This window comes from Lactuca serriola, chromosome 4 (assembly GCF_051521515.1).
Source record: "Lactuca serriola cultivar US96UC23 chromosome 4, Lser_US96UC23_V15, whole genome shotgun sequence".
NCBI classification, from domain to species: Eukaryota; Viridiplantae; Streptophyta; class Magnoliopsida; order Asterales; family Asteraceae; genus Lactuca; species Lactuca serriola.
In genome coordinates, this window is record NC_136411.1 from 17,207,813 (window position 1) to 17,216,241 (window position 8,429).

The 8,429-nt window shown below is 40.2% G+C and overlaps 1 non-coding gene across 1 annotated transcript; it reads right to left on the minus strand.

The window, feature by feature from the left end:
• Positions 1-3,274: 3,274 nt before the first annotated feature.
• On the minus strand, positions 3,275-3,381 carry LOC145103518 (small nucleolar RNA R71). Its single transcript, XR_013706605.1, has one exon. It is a non-coding gene; the product is annotated as a small nucleolar RNA R71 (small nucleolar RNA).
• Between the last annotated feature and the right edge of the window lie 5,048 nt (positions 3,382-8,429).

Consider the following 8,429-nt stretch of genomic DNA (forward strand, 5'->3'; position numbering starts at 1 on the left):
CTACCACACAAGCATTAAGGTCACTCCATTCGAGGCCTTATACGGTTGGAAATGTAGACCACCTCTCTGTTCGGCTGAGGTAGGAGACACCCAACTGGCAAAGGGACACGTACCAAACATCACTCTCACAGGACCCGAGATCATCCAGGAAACAACTAAGACAATCGTCCAGATCAGGGCACGACTCCAAGCATCTCGAGACCGACAGAAGAGCTACGTTGAAAAAAGGCGAAAGCCTCCGGAGTTTCAAGTAGGAGATCGCGTGCTGCTAAAAGTCTCTCCCTGTAAAGGGATGATACGGTTCAGAAAGCGGGGAAAGTTAAATCCACGATACATCATACCATTCGAGATCCTTGTCAGGATCAGTCCGGTGGCCTACAAGTTGTAGCTACCATCGGAGCTTAGCAACGTACACCCTGTCTTTCATGTGTCAAACCTGAAGAAATTCATATCGGATGAAACCCTCATTGTTCCACTTGACGAGATTGAAGTGAATGAAAATCTCCTGTTCATTGAGGAATCGGTTGAAATCATGGATAGAGAAGTGAAACGTACAAAACAAAGCCGCATTCCAATTGTGAAGGTTTGATGGAGTGCCAAACGTGGACCTGAATTCACATGGGAACGCGAAGACCAAATGATGCAAAAATACCCCCATCTCTTCTCTAGATCTTAAGGATAACTTTCGAAATATCATGGCAAGGATGTTATAAAACACAATTGTAGGGTTTTGAGCATTCTAAGACTCCTATGGTGTACATGCAACCCTAGAAACCTTGGATCTATGTTTTACTATGATACATGTAAATTTGTTTTTCCAAGGTTCTTAACCTAACTAGCATGGCAAGGGGGAACTTTAAAACATGATAAGCTAGTAGAGTTACATACCTTTTAGTAGTGGTTGATTACTTGGAGTTTGAGAGCTGATATGTCCATAATTAGTTAGTTATTTAGCATACATTTTTATTCCTTTTTTACTAATTATGTGAATAATATGGACAAAAGGTACTTAATATTGTTTAAATTTTGTTTTCAGTCCAAAAGACATGCTTGGGAGTGAAAGGGAACAAGGGAAAGCAATTGAAGGCCAAAGAGTGAAGATTGAGGGACAAAAGTTCAACTACTCGGCGAGTACACGAGTCTACTCGGCGAGTCCAGCTGAATATTCCAGAAGATAGCCACGACTCCTGATTTAAGACGGATAACAACGAGTCTACTCGGCGAGTTGGGTCTGCTACTCGTCGAGTACACCCTGTTTTGAGATATCTATAAAAACCAAGCCTTTATCCAATGGGACGACTTTTCTGGCGATTTTTGAAGATCCTTCTGCGATTGAGAACCCTGGAAGACGCTGAGGAATTCTAATCTTCAACCTTTTGAAGAATTAAAGCAACTAGGTTAATCATTCCACTTAGCTTTAGGATTTGAGTATGTCTAATCTAGTTAAACTTGTTTTGTCTGTGATTTTACTGCAACTATGAGCAAATTTCGCTTTTGTTTCTATTTGGGGAATACCAAGGAACTCCTATGGTTTAATTCTTAGTTTTTGATTAATTTTTTATTGGTGATCTATTAAATTAAGTTTGTTAAAGACCCTTATGCATTAATCACGATTATTTTCTGTTAATTGGAAGACAATTAAGCTGCATGAACATCTCTTAGTTGTTAACCTCATATGTCTATGTGAACACTAATTTATATGCTTAGGAATAATGATTATGAAACTAAGATTAATAGGACAATAATTAGATTAATGTGTGAGCTTGTTTGAGAAACCATCAAACAAGAGGTTAATTGAATCACTAAATTGATTAACCACTACAAATCTTATTTAATCCAAATCATTAATCTAGGGAATTAATTAGTTTAAACACTTGATCACCGCTTAAATTAGTTAATTGTCTAAGGGTTAGGAGTAATGAACATGAACCTAACCACTATAATTGGTAGCCAATAACAATTAATCTATCATAAATACAAATAACCATAGGAGTGAATTGGTTGAACCTAAATAGAAACATCTTTATCAAATTTGGTGAATTAGTTGTTTGCTTTAGTTATTTAGTTAATTAAGTGTTTTATGGTGTGCTTAAGTTTATAGTCTTGTAAAACTAGAAGAAAACCTTTTACTTTCATTAATTGTTTTAGTTAAAATTAGTTATTAGTTTAATTTTCCGTTCCCTGAGTTCGATACCTTACTTACTAAACTATACCACTAAAAGACAGGTTCACTGCCTTTGTGTGCTAAATTTATTAATAAAAGTAGGGATAAAACAAGTGCATTTTACACACATCAAGTTTTTGGCGCCGTTGCCGGGGAAACGGTTCTAAATAATTAATCTAATTCCTAATTTTTTCGATCCTTTGTGTGAGTTTACTTGCATAAAGATACTCTATTGCAATTTAGTAGTTAGTAATTAGGTTTTAGTATATGTTTTAGTTTTAATATTAAGTTTATAATTTTTTCAAAAACACACTGGTACTCGCCGAGTGCAATCGCACCTACTCGGCGAGTACAAGCGTCTTCAGCAGTTAATTTTCGATTTTTTATTACATTTTTTTGTTCTTTTTACGCTTTTATTCTGTTTATTTCAGGACTTTCATGACCAGAGGATCAAGCACCCCGCTGGTACCCCCGTTTGAAGATCCCGAATCCGCATTAAAAAGGAACAAAGGAAAGGACGTGGAGAGCTCGAGTACACTAAAGAAGTCACCTTTGTCCAATTTGAAGACTGTTTTTGGGAAAAAGAAGAGCAGCAAATCAGGAGCATCCAGTGCCTCTTTGACAATCGAGGACCCAATTCAAGAAGATATTGAGTACAAGACCGAGGAAGAAGAGGACCCGACATACAAGCACGAAACCGAGTCCAAGGAAGAGTTAGCTATCACAATGGCTAACATTGATGAAATCCCCATGGGAGAATGGAAGAAGAGGATGCGAGATGACACTGGCCCGGGACTTGTGCAACCCGCAATTCCCGCGACTGCTACCTTCGAGCTAAAGGGTCATATCCTAGCTTTACTTAAAGAAATACCTTTTTATGGAAAAGACCATGAAGATTCCTACAAGCATTTGGACGAAGTCAATGATGTAGCTGATTACTTCAATGTTCCAAATGTGCCCCGCAAGACTCAGCTACTTCGTATGCTTCCGGTGACATTCAAAGGTGCTGCAAAAGACTGGCTCAAGTCACTTCCCCCCGGATCAGTCACCACTTGGGCCAAGATGAAAGAAGAATTCATTGATCACTTTTTCCCACCTTCCAAGATAGCCAAGTTGAAGAAGGCCATTGCTAACTTTGAACAACAAGCTGGAGAGTCGCTATACGAAGCATGGGAGAGGTACAAGAGCTTACTAAGAAACTGCCCACACCATGACCTAAACAGCTAGCAAGAAGTATCCATCTTCTATGATGGATTTAATGTCACAACCAGGCAGTTACTAGACTCACAAGGCCCGCTCACAAAGAAGCCTCCCCCGGTGATCAAAGAATTGATTGAAGAATTCTCTAAACACTCTAGAGAATACCACAACCCTAGACATGATGTCACTAGGGGAGCCGCTTATGCAGCTACTGAAGACTTATCCGCGGTCATGGCTATGCTAAAAACCATGGATAGGAGGATGGATAAGATGGATCAAACAATCCATGCTATTCGGGTGGGTTGTGAAAACTGCAATGGGCCTCACCTCACTAGAGACTGTGATTTAGATGAGAATGGCAACAAGAAGGTGCAAGTGTGTTACTCAAGTGGAGACCGATATGATGAAGACTGGCGCAAACAAAAGAAAGATTGGCTCCCTTATGAAGAGTACAAGAAAGCCAAGGAGGAAAGGTTTAGGCAAAAAGGGAGAGGGTTCTACCAAAAGGAGGAGCCGGTGCAAGAAAGGAAGTCAAGCTTGGAAGAAATGCTCACCAAATTTGTAGCTACTTCAGAAAAAAGACATAGTGACCATGATGCTGCAATTCAAGAAACAAGGACCATGCTTAGGAACCAGCAAGCATCTATCCATAATATAGAAACACAGCTTGGGCAACTTGCTCAACAAATCAACCAAAGGTCACCGGGCGAACTTCCTAGCAAAACTGAAAATAACCCACGAGGCGCGCACATAAACATAGTCACAACAAGAAGTGGGAAGATAATCACTCCCCTGGCACCTATTCAGACTGAGTCATTCAAGAAATCACAGAAGGAGGAGGCAGAAAAGCAAGCAGAGAACCAAGACATACAAACTGACAGCTCTACTCGTCGAGTACCACGTATGGAATCGGCAAGTACATCACAAAATCCCACCGAACAGATTCCTGAAAAACTTTACCAGCCTCCCATGCCATACCCAGCCCGAGCTAAGAAGGAGAAGCAGGAAGAGGAGTATCAGAAGTTTCTAGATCATATCAAGACTCTTCAAATAAACATACCCTTCATAGAAGCCGTCATGCAAATGCCCAAGTATGCAAAGTTCCTTAAGGAACTTCTCACTAATAGAAGGAAGATGGAAGAAGTGAAGAAGGTAGTGCTCAATGAAAACTACTCAGCTGTCATGCTAAATAAGCTACCAAAGAAGAAAGGTGATCCGGGGAGTTTGACTTTACCTTGCCAATTTGGCAACTTGGCCACCATTCATGCCTTAGCCGATTCAGGAGCAAGTGTGAATCTAATGCCATATTCATTCTTTAAGAAGCTAGATCTCCCGGAACCAAGGCCAATTCGCATGGCAATACACTTGGCAAACAAGACAGTTACCTTCCCAAGAGGCATATACGAAGACATATTAGTCAAGGTGGACAAATTCGTCTTTTCCGTTGATTTTATAGTTCTAGACATGGAGGCGGATCCACAAGTGCCAATCATCCTTGGAAGGCCCTTCCTCAACACGGCAAGTGCTATAGTAGACATGAGGGACTCAAAGCTCACCTTGCGGGTAGGAGAAGATTCAGTCACATTTGGGGTAGACCAAGCTATGAAGTATTCAAGGAACAGTGACGACACGGCATTCTCAATCGATATGCTTGACGAATTATTGGAGGAAGGCATAACTGATAATTCCAGCAAGTTCACAACTGATGATGAAGAATTTGATCCAGAAAAAGACTTGATGGAAATTGAAAGACTGCTGGAAGAAGCAGATTATGAAGAATTGGTAAAACAAACTAATAGTTCTACTCGCCGAGTAGGACCGAGCTACTCGCCGAGTTCCTCTGAAGAAAAGGCAGAAATCGTGAACACAGCCACAAACTCGCCGAGTACCCTACCTACACTCGGTGAGTCCATCAGTCAAAACCAAAAAACGGAGCTCAAAACTCTACCAGAACATTTGGAATATGCTTTCCTTGAGGAAAGCAACCAAAAACCTGTAATCATAGCTGCTGACCTGTCCAATTCGAAAAAGGAAGAGCTAGTGCAAGTGTTGAAGAAGCGGAAGCGGGCCATAGCATGGAGCATCACCGACATCAAGGGAATAAGCCCATCTTATTGCTCCCACAAGATCAATTTGGAAGAAGGAGCAAAACCGGTTGTACAGCACCAAAGAAGGTTAAACCCAAACATGCAAGAAGTAGTCAAGAAGGAAGTGGTCAAACTCTTAGATGCGGGAATTATCTATTCCATTTCCGACAGTCCATGGGTGAGTCCGGTCCAAGTGGTGCCCAAGAAAGGAGGGATGACGGTCATAACCAACGAAAAGAACGAACTAATTCCGACACGAATGGTAACCGGTTGGAGAGTGTGCATCGATTATCGAAAGCTAAACGATGCCACTCGAAAAGACCATTTTCCCTTACCTTTTATTGATCAAATGTTAGAAAGACTATCGGGCCATAGCTATTATTACTTTCTAGATGGATTTTCAGGTCATTTTCAAATACCCATAGACCCAATGGACCAAGAAAAGACCACATTCACTTGCCCAAGTGGGACTTTTGCTTATAGACGCATGCCTTTTGGGTTATGCAATGTACCCGTGACGTTTCAAAGGTGTATGACAGCTATATTCCACGATATGGTGGAAAAATTAATGGAAGTTTTTATGGACGACTTTTCCGTTTTTGGGTCTTCTTTCCATGATTGTCTCACTAATCTTGACTTAATGCTTGCTAGGTGTGAAAAAACCGACTTGGTCCTCAATTGGGAGAAATGTCATTTTATGGTCAAGGAGGGTATAGTGTTGGGCCACAAGATTTCCAAAATGGGAATTGAAGTGGATAGGGAAAAGATTGACACCATTGCCAAATTACCCCCACCAACTAATGTGAAGGGCATTAGGAGTTTTCTAGGACACGCGGGTTTTTACCGGCGTTTCATAAAAGATTTTTCCAAAATAACTAGACCTCTAACGTAATTACTACTAAAAGATGCACCATTTAATTTTACTAAAGAGTGTTTAGAGGCATTTGAATTTTTAAAGGAAGAATTAACTAATGCCCCGATCATTATTGCACCAAATTGGAACTTACCTTTTGAGATCATGTGTGATGCTAGTGACTATGCATTAGGAGCTGTCCTTGGTCAAAGGGTTGATAAGCACTTTCAACCCATATATTATGCTAGCAAGACTCTAAACCCAGCCCAAGAAAATTACACCACCACTGAAAAAGAATTATTAGATGTGGTGTATGCCTTTGACAAATTCCGCCCTTATTTGGTTTTATCTAAAACTACTATTTTTACTGACCACTCGGTTATCAAGTATTTGTTTTCCAAACAGGATGCCAAGCCAAGAATGATACGATGGGTGCTACTTCTTCAAGAATTTGACATAGAGATACGAGACAAGAAGGGAATGGAGAATGTAGCAGCTGACCACTTGTCAAGGCTTGAGAACCCGCAATTGCAAGAAGATAAAATTGGAGACGACTTCCCGGACGAGTACATATGGTGACAGAGGGAGAAGAGCCATGGTTCGCAGACATAGCTAATTATTTAGCTACAAAATACATCCCGAAAGATTTTCGCAGTCAACAAAAGAAGAAATTCTTTGCTGAATTAAAATATTACTTTTGGGATGAGCCATACCTCTTCCGAAGCTGTGCGGATGGGATCATACGAAGATGCGTATTCGGTAAGGAAAGGATCTCTGTGGGTAACCGAAGATGCGTATTCGGTAAGGAAAAGACCACATTATCACTAGGTCTGTAGAAGAGGTAACCAAAGGATCTCTGTGGGTAACCGATGAAAATACACCTCTCACTTCGAGGTTCGAGCTTATCATGTGACTCGCGCCTCACGAAAGCCTCGCAACCCCAAATCTTGATGTCGTCCAAATTGGGAACTTTTTCGGTCCACATCTCATGAGGTGTTTTGGCAACCTTCTTTCTAGGGACTAGATTAAGAATATGGGTGGCAGTCTATAAGGCATTCCCCCAGAATGAGATTGGTAGTGAAGCTCGACTCATCATGGAACGAACCATATCCAACAAGGTTCGATTGCGGCTCTCAGCCACACAATATTTAAGGCTAGAACCCAACACAATATTTTATAACTTAGAAGAGGGATGTCGTAATCCAAGCTATAAAATATTTGAAGGTGGTGAATGACGATTCACCAATTTCCACCATGAAAAATGAAATAAATTAGTAGGTTTTAATTGGTTTTGAAACTCCTAGATTGTTTGAGATTCATTGAACTTTTCAATGGAATGTTTCAATCTCGAGTGTGCCGGTAGGGATTGAGCCTGATGCAGCATTGTTGGTTGACATCTGAAAAGAAGAAAACAAGTTTAGTTTAGATATAAGGATAGTCCTTAATAAAACACCTAAATGTAATATTAAGGATAAGATCCAATCACAATATATTATAACTTAGAAGAGGGATGTTGTAATCTAAGCTATAACATATTTGAAAGCTAGGTGAATGACGATTCACCAATTTCCATCACGAAATACGAAATACAAATTATTAGGTTTTAATTGGTTTTTTAGAAACTCCTAGATTCTTTTGAGATTCATTGAACTTTTCAACGACATGTTTCAATCTCGAGTGTGCCTTTCAGGTTTTGTGATTGGGATGCCGAGGATCACAAAACAAGGTGTGAAGTAACCATGCAAATTACAAGGTACCCTTAATATTTACCCCTCAACCAATGTGCCGGTTAACCACACGCGCTCCATCGATACTATGATAAACATTAAGTTACCCTTTTCCTACCTTGTTAAGTCCATGTTAGTGTGCCGGTTAACCACACATGCTCCACTAACGACTTAATCAAAGTGCAAAGTGTAATTTCATGGGTTAGCACCTTATTCACATTTTCCTAAAGTAACTAAGATTGGGAATTTATAAAAACATTTAGTTACTTTATATTCATCATACTTTTAATGAAGATTTAAAGTCCTTGTCTTACCCGTTCGGCTAACGACCCTCCACCGATCAAGGAAGCGGTAGGTGAGAGTGGACACCCATTAAGTTGCCATTTTATAGGCAGTAA